This window comes from Carettochelys insculpta, chromosome 8 (genome assembly GCF_033958435.1).
Source record: "Carettochelys insculpta isolate YL-2023 chromosome 8, ASM3395843v1, whole genome shotgun sequence".
NCBI classification, from domain to species: domain Eukaryota; kingdom Metazoa; phylum Chordata; order Testudines; family Carettochelyidae; genus Carettochelys; species Carettochelys insculpta.
Window position 1 is genome coordinate 8,961,375 of NC_134144.1, and position 17,470 is coordinate 8,978,844.

Below are 17,470 nucleotides of genomic sequence, written 5' to 3' on the forward strand. Positions count from 1 at the left end.
GATCCTGTCATTGGATCAGGGTATAGGCACCAGGATGAAGTCCAGAATCTGCCTATCCGTCTTTCTATTAAAATAAAGAGCAAGCAAGTTCATTTCTTATCTTCTGTTTTCATTGCTATAAATCCACTGAAATGAAGTAAACTCCAAAAGTGTCTCAGCCCGGCACATGTTGGTTCTCAGCTATAGGTCTAAAGACAGCTCTTCAGATGCGTACTGATTGCTCTAAATCTCTAATCTGGGGAGTGGAGGAAGTATTGCTAGAAGTTCACAGCATTCTCAATGAAAGCGGCGGCCATAACAAGAGGCAGCTTAGACAGTGCACGACTGCCTTGCAAAACATGGAAAGAACAATGCCACAGCAGTTATCCTTTTTGCAGAGGTCATTGTACCAGCGTTAAAGAGGAAATATTGGAGCTGTGGCATTTTGTAGCAGCTGAGATCTCGTGTGTGAAACTATTAGACCAATTTAATCTCACTAAACATCCTTTTTTTTCTTGTTACACTTGAAATTATGCAGTATCTTTAGTACTTTTGTCCCTGCAGTAGTTATTTTAGCCCTGTTAACGGCGACAGTATTCTATAGGCAGGTACTTGGGAAAGTTTGTCGAAAAGAAGCTGAAAACCCAAAGAAAGGAAAATGGCTATTTGGATGTTATACAAGGATATCTCTGGCATTGGGTGACAACAAAATGGAGGAAAATGTAGCAAAAGCAGAATGCTGGCACTTCGCACCTGCTCTGCAAGGGTGCACATGGCTGTTCATTCAGTCCAAATCCCTCTTCACCTCTTAGAGTTTAATGCTCTGTCCTTTGGATTCTGAGCCCATTTGCAAGTGTGAAAAAAGCCTCTCTCTACTCTTACTCTAAACTGACCTGTTATGTAGGATGGCAGCCCTAGGAAGCTAATGTCTTGTGTTTTCCGTAGAGTACATGCCACATGGGACATATATCCATAATCGTGAAAGCAGCCTCCTCAAAGATTTTTCTTTTCCAAGGAGAAGAATAAATACAGCTCATTTATTATTTTAAACTCTTGAGATGAGGTAACATCACAGTTTGGCTTTGCTCTGCCTTCTCCAAACCACCAACATCCTTTCTACGCTACAACTGGTCTGTCGCCAGACACGGTGGTCCAGATAGGGTCAATCAAGTGTCACACGCAGTAACCAGATGCCCTCTTTCGCATTCTATCCCTGTGCTAATAGAGGTGTTTTCTTTCCGCAGACCTAGAAATTAGGGTGCTGCTAGGCAGAAGGGGAAAAGTCTAGTGGTCGGGTGCCAGACACCTCCTACCAGCAAACTACAAAAGGCCCATAAAGTAAAATAAAACAGAGGGGACAGAAAGGCAGGAAGTAACCAACGTAAAATAAAATATGCCAGATGGTGGGAAGAGTTTTCTGCTGCCTCCTTTCACAACTCCTCCCTTCCTGTGAAACTAGGAGACTCAACGTGATAGGAGCGAGTCACACCAGCAATGCACTAAATGGACTAATGGAAGCCACTCGGGCACTGACGCTGTAGCGGCGAGCACAGGAATAGAACAGAACAGGACTGTAGGACTCCCGGTGGACAAGTGAAAAGGTCTTACCTGTTTAAGCAGACAGGAGAGTGTCAAGGCTGCAGCGTCCTGGGATTAAAGAGCCAGGAAGGCTCTCTGGCTCCTGTGAAGAAACATAAAGCAATATATTCTGCTTAGTCCCTGATGACATCACAGGGTGATTGATACTGTATAAACACAAGAATGTCCCTAGCCAGGACACCCCCTCACCACCATTTCCCAAAGCCTGGTCAAAGAAGATACAATAATCCAGAACCTCTGCTGGCAGCCTCCTCTTAAAGCAGCAGAAGGTGCTGTTAGACTTCTTGGAGCTGTTCCAAATGAAGCCAGTTGATCAGATCCCAAAAAAGACATTTGTCTGATGGGGACTGCTGGGCACAGCGGGCTCCAGCCATGCCCTCTGCACTGGGGAGCCTACGAACCATCTACCCTGTCTGAGGATATCCCCATCTTGGGGGAAACTTTGAGCAGTGGAGATGCAGTCATTGTTGGTGCAGACGAAACAGAGTGGCAGAGGATAAGAGCCTAGCCCAAAGTTCTGGAGCCCCTCAGAACCCTGTGGGTCATGCTCCGAAATATCCTTTGACTCTCCTCCATTCACAAAATCACCTGCCAGCCGAGAAGGGCTGGGTGGCGTTCCCATTGGATTCCAGCCTCCTCAGCACAGCAGAGATGGAAATGATCAGGCTGAGGTCTGAGACAACCTCTACTGGTACGGATTGTCCTACTAGAAGCTCACTAGGCACTGGTCACAGCCCTGATGCACTATATCTGTGGTATCTCAATCATTACTTTGGCCAGCTGCCTTGGTAAACCTGAAGTGGAAAACATCTGGATGGGTTTGTTGACCCTGAAGATCCTGCTGATGCAGGGGATGCTTGCAGTGATTCCTGTTACCTACTGTATATTTTAGAAATTTTCTGTGTCTTTGGCTGTGTCTAAACTAGCTCCCAACTTCGAAGGGAGCATGGTAAGTAGGGTGTCGGGAAATTATTAATAAAAATTACTATTAGTGAAAATTATTATGAATTAAAATAAAATTTTGAGGAGTAAAGGGTCTTTGAAGTAGCAGGTTAGCTGTGGCTACATGGAAGCTGGCACTTCAAAATTTAACACTTCAAAGTTGCCATTGAGAAGAATTAAGTTAATGAACTGCTGCATATGAACCATAGTACTTCATTAATAATCTCCTGACACCCTACTTACCATGCTCCCTTCGAAGTTGGGAGTTAGTGTACACACAGCCTTTGTGTCTGTCCATCCATCTGTGAATCTGTTTGTTCAAGAACTCCCCCAAAATGGTAAGAGCTAGGACCACCGAATTTGGTATGCAGCTCCCTCTTATCATAATTTAAACAAGGTAATGGTTTGGTCGTGCAAGGACAATGGGAGGTGCCTGGAATTCAATGGTTTCTCATAAAATGGAAAGGGAGGAGTCTGGTAGGAGGGACACATACTGCAGAATGACCACTGGGGGCAGCAAGGAGATAGAGATGGGGACTGGGACAGCTATAATGTCATTGGGCCAACAGGAGGGGTGGGGGGAAAGGACAATTATCTACTATATATTTCAGAGAGTTTTCCTGTTTGTCTGTGTGCCTGTCTATCCCCCAGCTGGGGGACGTGCAGCCCTCTACCAGGTGTGGCTGCTGCAGCAGGCATGGAAAGGCACTTCTCACCTGACCCCAAGCTGCTGCAGTGAGAGAGGGCTGGGGTTGTCCTCTCTCCCTGTGACAGCCTGCACACTGAATCCCTCGCCTCCAGCCCCATCCTAGAGCAATGACTTAAACAAAGAAAAACAAAACTTCTTTGAGTTCAGGACCCGAGCAACGCCAGGTAAATATCTTCTAGTTTTTAATATTAGAACCAAGGATGAAAATGTCACTGCCACCAGCTTTATTATTTATTTTGCATCCCCACCCCTATGGTATTTAAACACCTTCATGAACTTGACTTACTCTTCATCCAGGAGCACCCTTTTTCTGTCCTGCACCATCTCTTTGCCCATCTATTCCCTGTTTCTTCTGTGTCCCTTGCTACTATCTCACTGCTCTTGCGTAACCAACTTCTCTTCTGCAGCTCCTAGCACTGGGGGAATTGCCTATTGACTTTCTGGGCCGTACATCAACTGGTGACCAACAGTTTCCATTATATGCTCCTGTTTTAACTGCTGATAATTTACCAAACTAAAAACTCACGTTAAAAATTTTTCATGCTCGATGTCTGCCTCACAGCATGTGATCCTGTCATTAAAGACTATATCGTAATACAAAAGGGATTGAAATAAAGTTAAACTGGCAGCTTTAACTTGGTTATTTCCTAACTTTTCAATGCTTGTCTACTTCTTCAGTTTACTTTTAATGTAGGTTTATGCGTGGTCTTGTTTCATAGTCTGGGTTGATTACAGTTTTACACTAATTTGTCTCATTAATGCTTAGCTTTGTTCTCCAGCAGTTAACAGGGTTTGTTTCTTAAATATTACACCTTGAAGGGGACAGTTTCATAAAACTTTGGCAGCAAATTAATATCAAGTGGCTTCTCTGTTCAGTGGATTCCACCATTCTTCCCTGTGCGGTAATTAGCTGCAGTGCAATTAACTCAGTGGAAACAAGGCTCCAGATTGCATTGATTTCACCCACCCACTAGATGCACAGGAATTTTATAATAAATTAATTAAACTAACTCTGGCTCAGCAGAACAATCAACACCGTGGAGACAGATGATCATATGTAGAACTTATCGTCCTACTAGGCACTCTAGTGCATGGCAGAGGCATAATAATGCTATAAGGTCTGATTCAGGAGATGGGGAATATAAGTCAAGATGAATAGATATGAACAGTAAACCAAGATTTTGAACAAGGATATAAACTAAAGCAGAGACAGGTGGATTCACTGGATGACATTAATGAGAAAATTAGTATGACAGGTCAGCAGCTTTTTGTTGTAAATAACTAGCATTTGTAAGCTGCTCCCTGAGGCCAAGGTTTGACATTTGCTCTGAAAAGCCCTAACCCGTTCAAAGTTCTTACTATTTCTTGCCACTTGCAGATATTTACTGCACTGATAAACTGCCTGCCTCAGCTCAGTGGAATTCCTGAACTGCAAAAATATGTCAGGCTATAATATACCACCGATCTCCCCCCTACACTCACCGCTGCCTCTTGTTTGTCAACACACTGGCTCAGACTTCAGCTGGTGTCACTGTTCTACCCAAGATCACTGACAATGTACATCAGCTGATGAGCCACCCCAAGGAATTCATAAGCTATTGCCCCTCTGCCCTGGAAAACGAAAAAGTCCCTTTTTGGGATGTGCTCGCTTACCACACTGAAATAAGCCTTCCAAAACTTTGCTTGCAAACAATGCAAGAACGGTACCTTAGTATGCTGAGCAGATTATCTTTTGATACAGAGTGTTGCCTAATAGCAAGAACACGGGACTGGGTTTCAGGATATCTGTGTTCTATTCCTGGCATGGCTACCAACCTGCTGTGCAGCCCCGGGCCTCAGTTTCCCCATCTGTACAGTGGGACCAATGATCCTTGCATTCTAATACTGTGTAGCTGTAGCCTAGCACAACTTCTCCTCAAAGGTAACCTGCACACTTTCAAATGATGAGCCTAAGAACTTAAATTCATCACTCCGCTACGCAGTAAAACTCATGGACTAAACAACCAGAGAACGTATGGTTTATTACAGGGGTGGCCAACCAGTTGGAGAGTAAGGGTGTGTCTACACATGCATTCCTCTTTCGAAAAAGGTATGCAAATGAGGTAAATAAAAAATGGGAAGAAGGATTCTTTTGAAGATGGGAGGAAGGGGCCTCCAGAAGAAGGACTTCTTCCGGAAGACCCCCCGGGAGCTGTGCTTCTAAACAGCGTTTTGGAGTCCAGAAGAATGGTCTTCCGGACTCCAAATGATGTGACCGTATGCTAATGAGGCACGGGGAATTTGCATCCGCGCCTCATTAGCCTATTTCGGGCCGTGTATTACCATGCCACTTTTGAAGAAAGTGGCCTGTGTAGAGCTGGACAAGGGGTGTGTCTACACTTGCATTCCTCTTTCGAAAGATGTATGCAAATTAGGCAAACCGGAAATGCAAATAGATAAAAAATTTGCATATTCGCATCCTCATTTGCGTATTCTAATTTCAAAAGAGCTTTTTCAAAAGAGGAAGGCCAGTGCAGATGCTGCTCTTCCGAAAGTAAACCCCATCTTCGAAAGAATCCTTCTTCCCATTAAATAAAGGGAAGAAGGATTCTTTCAAAAATGGGTTTACTTTCGAAAGAGCAGCATCTGCACTGGCTTTCTTCTTTCGATAGTAGAATATGCAAATGAGGTGCTGAATATGCAAATTCATACCTCGTTTGCATTTTCAATTTGCCTCATTTGCATGCCTCTTTCAAAAGAGGAATGCAAGTGTAGACACACCTAAGGAGTTGAATGAGGAGATCGCTGAGTCCTTAGCTATTATCCTGGAAACGTCACTGGCGACAGGAGAGATTCCAGAAGACTGGAAAAGAGCAAAGGTAGCATCCCTCTATAAAAGGGACAACCCAGGAAACTACAGACCAGGCAGCTCAACATCCACACCACGAAAGATAACGGAGCAAAGAAGAAGAAAATATTACTAACATCACCTCCAACAGCATCGAAGTTGCTGTTTCTGTAAGGTACGTGGCAGAGGCACTGGGGTGCGACACAGGTTTTACTGGGTTGACGCCAGAGGTGCAGCCGTAGCACCCCACTTCAATGTATACACACAACTGCAACTGCAGAGGGCTTAAATCTCTGAGCCTGTAAATCACCTTGGAAGTTTTTATCTCCATTAGCAATCTGGGGGTGCGGGGCCCTGCCATGGGCCAAAGCAGAGTTAATCAAGGGAAAAAGCACTGGGGAGCCGTCTGGTTTTTTCCTGGGTTTGTGCGAAGCTAAACAAATAAAACAAAATAAATAAAATAACCTTCAATGACCTGGGCCCCAAGTGAGAAGTGGGGAGAGCCCTTACAGATGTGAAACCTCCCCCGCCCCAACTGAGAAGCAGGGAAAAAATCCACTCGCCTCACTACCCTCGAGCTCCAGACCCAGGGAGAGTGGGGAGATGCTGAGGCTCAGGGTTTACCCTCAGGCCTGGATTACCAGGGCTAATAGATTTTGTGGGGCACCCCTAAGCATTAAGGCAGAGGAAAAATGAGAGGTTTGGTGTTCAGGAGGGGGCTCCCAGGGAGCAGTCTGGGGTTGTGGGTGCAAGGCATGAGCAGGCAGTTGGGTACAGGAATGGGCTGGGGGTGGAGGTGTGGGATTAGGGTGGGTGGTGGGGTGCAGGACTGGCTGGGGTTGGGGGTGCAAGGTCTGGGCAGATGGCAGTTTGCAGGAGTGGGCTGGGGGTGGAGGTGGGGTCAGGGAGGGAAGGTGCAGGAGCGGGCTGGGGGTGGGGATATGGGGTCTGAGCAGGAATGTGGTTACAGGAGTGCAGTGTGACTGGGGGTGGGAGGGAAGGAGGGTGCAGGAGTGGGCTGGGGGTCGGGGTGCAGGATCAGGGTGGAAAGAAGGGTGCAGGGGCACAGTGAAGTTGCAGGTCCTGGGCGGAAGGAAGGGTGCAGGAAAAGGCTGGGCTGGGGCGCAAGGTCTGGGAGGGAATGAGGGACAAGGAGAGTGGCGGGGCGGGGAGGGAAGGAGGGTGCTGGAACAGGCTGGTGGTAGTAATCTCTTTTATGCCGGGGCTGATTGCCTGGCTGAGGAGTGGAGACAGGAGAAATACAGCTGGCCTTGCTGAGGAGGCAGGCATGGGGGACTGATGTCTGGAGAAGAGGAAGTGGCCTTCAATCCCAAAGTCTCAGTAAAGCTGCCCATGGCCAAAGCATCATAAAAGCAGCCAGACGCAAAGCAGCGGTCTGACCCGAGGCATGCTGCCAGGGCACTTCGCACAGGCAGAAGCAGAAGAAGTGCCTTTGGACAAGAAGCTTGCACAGCATTCTGTGCACTCGGGGAAACCCACAGGCGGCCATGGGTGAAAGGCATGGGAGCTGCCAGCGATGCCTTCATGAAGTCCATCAACAATCATCTGGGGGAGGATCAGCTCCCCTTCCACATCTGGGCAAGGTGAGTACCGAAAAGCCTCACCCTCACCCATGTTGTTCTGTCAGCAGTCTGTTGGAAGGGCACCCCCACAGCGAAGTTCCTCTGAATGCCCATCCAACAGACTGCTGGAGAGCAAAGAACATTTGGATAGCTTCTTCCAATGAAAGTCACACCACTTGTGAGCAATAGCCTGGCACTGAGTGCTTGTCGGTGGCAGCCAGAAACACTATATGAAACAGACGGAGCGAATGAAGTGCCAATTCCGTACTCAGCCTCATGCTCGCTCCTGTGCTGAAATATGGCTGGGACCAGGACACAGAACCAGCCTTAGCTCACTCTCCTACCCTTCATTACGGCGCATGCTTATTTTAAATCCCAAACTGGAGATGCACTGGAAGAGAAAACAAAGGATGAGGCTGAAGGACCTGAACAAGGGAGCAGAGAAGCTAGTTACTATAATGGGAAGGGAGAAACACTTTCTGGTGCCCCAGAATGTGAGAACTTGGGGCTATTCACCAATTCTGTCTTGTCTGTTGTTACTCATCTAGCATCAATTGAAATCCAGCCACTATAAGAGACAATAATTCTGCCTGAAATTGTATAAAGACAAAAACTGAGTAAACCTCATTTGCGTGGCCTTCTGAGTCAGATTCTTAACTTTTACCCCTGGTATTGGTGTCTGTACGAGAGCCTGAGCCCAAGACATCTTAGGGTACATCTATACTTACTGGGAGATCGACCCAGTGTGGGCCATTGTTCTGGGGTTGGATATCACATGCCTAGTGGGGACAGTAATTTGATGGGGGGGGGCACTCCAGCAAGGGCCATACTCGCCTACAATATTAATGGAGGAGGTGTGGGGTCTGGGATGGAAATTGGGAGCAGAAGAGAACTTGAGGTAAGGGACTGGAGTGCAGGAGCAGGTGTGGGATCTGGGTGCGAGTTTGGGTGAAGGAGGGGGTTGTGACCTGGGACTGGGGAGGAGGAGGGGTTGCAGGGTCTGGGAGGGGGTTGTGACCTGGAGGAGCAGTACAGGAGGGAGCGCAGGGTCTGGGGTTGTGAGGGGGGCAGGAGTGCAGAAGGGGTGCAGGGATTTGGGTTGTGACTGGGAGTAGGGGATTGGGCTGCAGGGTCTGGGAGGAGCTATGGGAGCAGGCTGGGGGTGCAGATGGTTTGGGTTACATGGGCTAGGGGTGCAGACAGGAGCCAAAGGGTTGGGGGAGGGACGGGCTGGGGTGCCAGAAGTAGGCTCTGGCCAGGAAACACTTACTTGGGTGGCTCCCAGCCAGCAGCCCAGCTGGTTCCTCAGCCAAGGTCCCAGCCTTCCATATCCCTGGGTTGGTTGCAGGGGGCTATGTGTGGCTGCCTCCGAATGCTACGACCCTGAGAGGGGAGCAGTACTTGGCATGCTACCTGTCCTGCAAACAGGCAGCTCCCATAGGCCAGAAACTGACCAACCGGAGCTGCAAAATTTTGCTGGGGGCGGAGGCAGTGCGAGAACCTCTTCCCTCCTACCCTGGGACTGGCAGCTGCTCTGAGTGCGGAGTGGGGCTGGGAGTGTCAGGGAGCCTGATGGAGGCTCCCGGGGACAGGATCTGGGGCCTGGCTGGCTGAATCTGGCCCAAGGGCTGTACTTGGCCCGTCCTGGCTCTAGTGTCTAAATCTAAACCACTGCTGGGCCACCAAAAACAAGTGCAAATAAAGGTTCCAACTGGTATTAATAGCCTGTCTGCCCCTCACAAGGCCGCACCACAGTTGTGTATCCTGTATGTTAAGCAGAAGCCCAGGACTCCTCCATCACAGAAGCCCAACTCCTGAGCAATCCCTCCACAGCTAAGCTCCCTTGGTCTACACACGCAACTAGGCTGTGTCTAGAATGAAGAGATCCACCGGCAAAAGATACACAACGTATTTGCGTATCTCCCGCCGACAGTTCTGCTGGGAGAGGCCTTCCCGACATCTGGTCCATCCACATGGGGGCCAAACGTCGGGAAAACCCCCTCTGCTGATACCTCCCTTCTTCCTCCCGGAACGAGGATGACCGGGCTGTAGGCATAACGTTCCTGGAGTGTCAGACTGCCCTCAATCTGGAGCACATCCTTAGCCATTCACCCCTGCTGTATGGACTCAGGCGCTTCCCCTTGTCTTCCATGTGATAGGCGCTAAGCCCCAACATAGTGATCCACTCTGGATGACACCCGAGTGGGGTTGATGGGAACATATATAGAAACTTATGTCAATTGGATTTCCAAAGGCAGGCGTAAATAATAAGCCCTAATGAGCTGTACTATATTATCCTGATAATACTGAAATATTATCCTGATTTTGGCGGCATATGCTTTAATGCACTGCTTGTACCCAGACAATAAAACCCCACCAATCTGTTTTAATGTTGAAATAAATGCTGCGTAAATTCTAAGTTTCTGCCCACACAATTTGCTGGCTGTTATTAAACCAAAAAAGAAGAAAATGTGTGCTTTCGTTTTTCTCCAGACAGCCTTTTCTGTCTTTGTGGCCTACCATTTTAAATGTAAGTGCATAAGAGCTCCCTGCAATAATAATGATAGTTATATAAATGCAAAACACCATTAGGGATTCTTTAACCCCAAACCACTTCACAAACCATACACAGACACAGCACCAGTACATTTAGCTACCAGGAGGACTGGCGCGTTGCCACGTCACGCCAGTGGAGGAGCTAGATCTGTAAAGAATTTGCATCATTTGGAACTGGTTCCATGTTTCTAAAACGTGCAAAGATAAAGGTTTCTTTGGCCCTGTGGGTTTGCATGAGAGACACATCAGTAGTGACTATGAGTGTGCTGGCAGGGCGGGAGCCAAACAGCTAACCCAGCTAACACTAGTTAACCAGAAGCGGGAATTTTAGTGGCTAATTTTTAAACAATAAAATGTTTTGTACCAACAGTGGCAAAACTCTATGAAACAACTACCACTAGCAAGCGGCTCTGAAGTGACAGTTGTAATTAACTTTCTTCCAGTGTACCTGACAGTTCCCAGAGGTACCAGTTAAAAATGAATTTTATTGCCTCTTGTTTCCAAACGTGACTCTGGGCAGCGTGGGTGAAGATTCCTCTTAAGTCAGCTCAGTTTTGTCTGTCTGACACAGCATGAGTACATCACACAATGCATTGCTCCACCCCTTTGAATTGCTGTGGCAGTGCAGCTCTGCCTGTGTGCAGCTTGCGGGGGCGGGGGGGAGGAGGCGCAGCACCATAGTCCAGGTAAGCGCTGAGGACTGAATGTCCTAGGCCCCGCCCCTTCTGCCATTAGCTCCGCCCTTTCTGGAACTCAGAGCCAGCCACCTCCCCACCCTGGCCAGGGGGCTCTCAGTAGTTCTGCCTTTCACCTTGTAAGACAAACCTTTACTGAGCCAAGCCAGGCTTTTCTCTCTGTTTGCTAGGAACCTGCTCTGAATACCACTGAAATCAAGAGGTGACTAACCACTGACGACTCTAGGCTTTGGATCTGGTGCTAATGACACACATTGTGGACCTGACTCTTTGCTACGGATGAGCTGTGGTCAATGTAAAACCAAGAGATGGAGCTGGAGGGTGGCTTTAAGCTACCCTGTGTTTCCTCTACCCCAAAGGGCCCCTCTAGCCTCTGGAAATTGCTTGGGCCCAAAGACACACTAGCCATGCTCCAAGGCCAGGGGCAGAGAAGGTGACCGCTGACCAAGCTGCTACAGTGGCTGTCTGCATTACATGGGATGACTCCTCGAAGGGTCAGAGCTGCTGCCTTCTGGCTGCTTTGATCTGCTGAAGCAGCATACAGCAGCTGCGGCAGGGCTAAGAATCAGTCCCCATAGTGACCAACAATGGAGCTCTTCTCCCGTCAGTGCACAGGTGTATCTCCCATTGGCTGCCACTGGAGCTATTATCATTTGTCAAAAGGAAAAGGAAAACACACCCTCAGAAACAATGTTATCTCAATCTCTACCAGCCATGTGCAGATTTTTTTCACCCATGTGCAGAATAATTTCTTTGATGTGCACCGTGGCATGTGCCAGCAAGAACAAAACCCAGCCATTGGCGCTCTGCGAATCAGCTGGTTGGCACTTGACTCTCTCCTGAGCAGCTGTCCAAGTGCTCAGCTTACAGGGCAAACTGCTCAGAAATAAAATTCCAAACAGGAACTCAACCAACAGCACAGATAATCTTGTCCTGAACTTCTCCACCGGGTAGAAAGGACTCAGGCAGAAATGGGCTCTAGAATGAAGGAAACCACAGTGCCTTAGGGATCACATAGCAAAGAGAATCTCTGCAGGTTAACTTCTGACCACTGCTTGGTGAAAAATCACACGCACCAACTATGTCTAACTTATAGACCAGCTATGTCTAACACGAGCCATATGGCTTTTTACCAAAATCCCAGAGTGCGGAGAATTTATGTGCCTCCTACCCTAACTGCGCCACTGCAGTGGTGACTTCTTCACAAACAGCTGCTCCTTCCCTGCCCATCTCCACTTAGAACAAAACAAATGTCAATCTAACCCGGGCTGTGACTCAGCAGAGCAGATGAGAGAGCTCACATTGTGAGACTGTACTGGTGAGAGGAATACCAAGCGTGAATCACAGCTATGAGCTCAGGCACTGTGGGATAAATACTGAGCTGATAAATATGTTAGACTCCATCATGCGCCTTCACCACCTACTGAGCCTCACCCTACCAATAATGTAAGGGAGTTGGTGTCACGCCTTCTTTTGGCAATCGTGTGTGTGGGTTACATTCCGGCAGGGGATTTAAGCGACAAGTGTAGTCTCCCTGGCATACTGGTACAAGGAGCATTAGTGGAGCCCAAAGCCTGAGCTACACACAAGATTTGCACCACTGTAACTACTTTGGTGGGGGGGGTGTGATTTTTACCCAACTAGCTATATCACTACAACCCTTAGTGTAAGCAGTTATACTACAGGTTGAACCTCTCTAGTTTGGCACCCTCAGGACCTGACCAGCACCGTGTGAGAGAACCTGCCGGACCACAAGAGGTCAACATTATCTAGCAGCCTTACCAACCCTTCCACTGCTTACTGGGCTCTTAGAAGACATTAAGGAGTAAATTACAGGTAAACAACAGTACGGAACCCTGAGAGCCAGGCTGGTGGCTGTAAGCAAAACTTTATGGGACTGTGGGAAACCCAGCCACACCCATGATGTTGCTGGACGAGAGTGCTGGACTAGAGAAGTTCGATCTGCAGTAGAAAAGTGTCTCCGTGGACAGGCTATCCCAGTAAGTGGCCTTGACGTGATTCGCCAGGGTCACCAATTCCCACAGTTCCCATTGTCTGGAACCAGTGAACCCTGGCCAGTGGAAACTGTGAACAGCCACACCTCTGGATAAACAGGTAAATAAAATATTTCTGGCAGCCTGCCAGGGGCTAACCCTGGCAAACAGCACCCCAGCTGTGGGCTGCTTATTGCCCACCCTGGGCAATATTCATCTTCATAGAGCTAGAAAGGGCCTCGAAAGATCATCAAGTCCAATCCCCTGCACTCACAGCAGCACCAATTACCATCCCTGACAGTTTTATTTTAATTATTTTTTTTAAATCTAACCTGACCCAGAATCTTAGCAGGCCCCCTCAAGGATTGAGCTCATAATCCTGGCTTTATAAGGCCAATGCTCTAACCACTGAGCTCTCTCTCCCTGGATCGTAGCCCTCTTTTACGGGCAGGACTACATCCATGCATGGGGGGCAGGCAGGGACAGCTGGACCACTTTTGCTATGCCGGTACATTTAATGTGATCTAACCTCTGTGTGGGCACGTGCCCTAATTGACTTTGGTCCTGTAGCTTGTAGCTCTTCGGCAAATTAGGATTAGAGGTGGTGGACTGAGCTTGCTTTTCAAGACAATAATATCACGCTTTACACCCAGCCTCCCTGCAAGGCCACAGGTCTGTAAGGGGTGGCACCACGAACTCACAGTCTGCCATCCAGGCCTTGAATATATGAGCAAACTAGAAATATTTTTCTCCCCCTGTTCGCAGCTGGTCTGAACAACTGCCTACTTACTGGGCCGGGAAACAACAAACTGCAGACAGCCTGGCAATTCTGCCTTTCCTTTCAAACTTAGTCAACACCCAAATAAGATCCATCTATCCTAACAGCGCCAAGAACCAAGGTGCCTGCAGCACTTTCATATAATAGACACAATACTGTAGTCCTTCAGCAGGTTTTGAACTGGTGCTTTTAAAACTCCTCTCAATCACATGAAGTCTCTCAGATTTATTAGGTAGAGCAATAAAAAGAAAATTGGCTATTTCTTTTCCAAGTGCTTCCTAACCTAGTTAGCCTAATGCTGCTGCTTATAATGATTAATTTGCAGAGCACGCTGTTTTAATTATTTCCTTTGTCTTTCTTCCACCAGTGGCTCAGTCACAGAGTGATATCTTCAGCTTCTGAACTCCTTCGTAGGGAAGACTGCAATCAGCCGTGAAATCGAGGCCCAAGCTTGAGAAGGAGCCAGCCTGTTCACCATGGGGAAGCATAAGCTTTGGGTAACTGCGTAATAATACTTGCCAAATAATATCTGCAACAACGAAACTACATATCTTCAACACAAATGTGAAGAGTGTGCTCTCGTCTGGATGCAAGACCTGGTGTACTAAAAAGGCTTCAAATCACAAGCTACAGACACTCATAAACAGAAGCCTGAGGTACATCCTTCACATCAAATGGCAAAGCTTGAGCACAAATGAGGAGCTCTGGAACAGAGCAGGACAAGAACCACTTGACGTTCAAATCAACAGATGAAAGTGGGGATGGCTAGGCCACACTCTCAGAAAACCATCATCTGGCATAGACTGTCAAGCTCTCACATGGAACTGGCAAGGAAAATGCAAAAGAGGAAGACCTCTGACAACGTGGAGAAGATCTACTGAGACTGAAGGACAACAGCTGGGGTACTTCTGGAGTCAACTAGAAGTTTTGTCCCAAGACAGAGCAAAGTGGAGGAGACTTGTAGATGACCTATGGTCCAGCTGGAGCACAAGGGTTTGAGTCAAGTAAGTCATAACAACACTTAGCTTTTATATTCAGCATTTTCAATCCACACTTCTGAAGGAAGCTCACAAAATAAAGGGCATTGTTCCCTCTGTTTTCAAGGTGAGGAACCTGAATTATAGAGAGGTTAAACATGGGTGGTGGATCTAATAGGCCAGGAGAATCTAAGCTTCCCCTAAGCCACCTTCTGGCCCCACCCACACTGGCACCCTTTCCGTGAAGTTGGCAGCAGCTCAGCTCCAGCCAGAGAACAGCGGACAACCGAGTCCTGAGGCCAGCTGGCGCCCTGTGAGCGTTCAGCCAGGGCTTCCGTGGCCCTGTGAGGAGGGGAGTGCCCAGCCTTCTGGCAGGCACGTGGGGTTCCACTAAGACTGTGAGTTTAGCTCCCATGCTGGTTAAGTGACTTGTCCTGCATAACAAAGCAATCAGCAGCAGACTTGGGAGGAGAAGCTAGAGTTCCTGCCACCCACTTCCGCTGGACAAGGCTGTCTTTCAATTGCCACGTTTATTAATAATTTACACTACGGTAGCATCCAGATCCCCAAATGAGATCAGACCCCATTCTGCTAGGCACCGTACAGACACATGCTAACAGATGCTTCGTTGTCCAAAGAGTTTAAAATAGAAGAAGCTTCTTCCTAGCAGGAATGCCAAAATCAACTGGGCTTTGCATGGACCATCATCTATAGGACAGGAGCCTAAAAATATTAGGGTATAGAAATGGATACAACATACAGACAGGTTGACCAGAGAACTGGTTGGAAAATATTCAATATTGGTTTCATAATTGCTGTTTAATATTGGTTTTATTTTTTCCAGTGGTCTGGGGTTTGGGTTTGGTTTATAATGGGTTCACCTAGTGACAGCACAAGGAAAAGGCATCAGGGTTTGGTCTGAACCAACACACCAATGAGTTATGTCAAGCAGATATTTCTATAAATCACACATGGCTATTTGAGCTTCTCTGATATTAGGGGCTGCACAGTCTTCCTGACTAAAGCATCTAAAACTGTTCCCAACCATCAATGCTCTGCTTAGACCCTCTAAATCTCTTCTTGTAATACACACCTTTGTGATGTAGAACTGCCATAAACAGGGATGTGAGAGATAGTGATTTTACCTGTACTTTGTATTTAATCTGTTATAATTTACTATATAAATTTGCTGTATACTGAAAAAAAAAATCATTCTACTTGAAGGAATATATTTCCTCTTCATCTCTTTGGACAACCATCACGTTCCATCAATTTCCTGTGAAGCCATCAAAGTGCTGTCCTTTTACTCCATTCGCTAATACCTGCAGCCATTTCTCTACCAATCTATTTTTTAATTAAAAGATATATTTTGACTCTCAATTCCATTCAGAAAAAATCAAATTTAGACAGCTACACTAAGCTACAGAGAATGAAAGTTCTACGCACTCTAATTTCTCTGTATACTTGCTTGTAAGATCTGCTGAATATTGATGTATCTCAGCATGTTCTATATGGAAATAAGAAGACAGAATTTCAAAAGAGCCACTCACCAATTTTTGTGTGAATTGTTTTGTTTTGTGATTAACCAATCACAGTTCTCTAACCGCAGAAGAGTCTGTGGAAACAAGGGGCTCACGCATAAGTACAACAGAGAGACAGTATTTTCTGTCAAAAAATTTACAGATCTCTTATACAGCCATGAATGCGGACAGACCAAAGATTCAGAGGGACAATAAGATGTGGTTAAAAAAAAAGTTAAGTTATTCTGCATGAAAGAGGGCAGATGGCAACCACACAATAGCCATCAACTCTATTTAAACAGCTAAGACTCTCCACCACTGCTTGGGATGTGTGTTAAATTAAACACATGCCCTTTTTGCAAAGAACCTTCTACCCTTCTGAGGAAGGCGCAAAGCCATGTCTCCTCCTTCCACTTTACCATTCATAATTTGTCTATTCTGCCTGACAAACCACAACTAACAAAAGCTCTCACATCTGCCTTCCATGGGTTAAACTAAAGAATGGATCCATTTTGATGACTCTCCAAGCATACGGCTGAGAACTGCACAACTAAGAGAAGCGGCTCATGAGAGGCAAAATGGCATGGGGTTAGACACGAGATGCCCGACTCGATAAACCCGATGTTTTGTCGAGATATTTCTGAGACACAAAGGAATCAGCTGCCGTGGTGACGACAAGGCTACACAAATGACCATTCCCACTTCAGAGATGCAGCCTCTTTCCCCAGAGTTCCTGCGCAAAGGGAGAAGGAACCAAGCCAGAGAGGGGAATTCAGTGCTGTTTCTGCTGTTAGATGAATAAAGATCCTGACTAAAGATCCTGATGTCACTGAGAAATCAGAAGGTGGGGACAGACGGGTGAGCTGAGGAACTGGAGAGGACAGAAGGCGCAAGACAGCCTGCCCCAGCAACTTTTCATTCTTACACCACGCTAGCCTGTAGGCCCTCCCACGGGGACATGCAGCAAGACTGTGGGTCTGAATATGCCAAGGACCACTTCGATCCCCATGGTGTAACCCTCCTGAGGCAAAACTCCACAGACCATGTGCACCACTGTCTCACTGCTGCCGTACAGCATTGTTAGTAGGACTGACATCAGCCCCAACCTGACAGGTACAGCAATTCAGGCGTTTCTAGCCACTAACCATTTTTGCTAGTCCTGCACATGTGATTTACATTCCACGCTCCTTAATCTTTATATACCCATTTTCCTAGGAGCTTTGTAGACAACATACAGTAAACTCTTTCATATCCAGCATTTTATCATCCAGAACTCTCAAATAACCGGCATTTTAACCATAAGTAAATTTT

The 17,470-nt window shown here is 47.1% G+C and overlaps 1 protein-coding gene across 7 annotated transcripts in view; it reads right to left on the reverse strand.

The window, feature by feature from the left end:
- The window catches only part of MAP2 (microtubule associated protein 2), a 278,566-nt gene that overhangs the window by 133,527 nt on the left and 127,569 nt on the right, over positions 1-17,470 (reverse strand). For all 7 annotated transcript variants that reach the window (XM_075001215.1, XM_075001213.1, XM_075001206.1 and 4 more), the window contains one exon: positions 1,588-1,660. The gene's annotated coding sequence lies outside the window, so the exon portion shown is untranslated. The remainder of the gene's footprint in view (positions 1-1,587; positions 1,661-17,470) is intronic.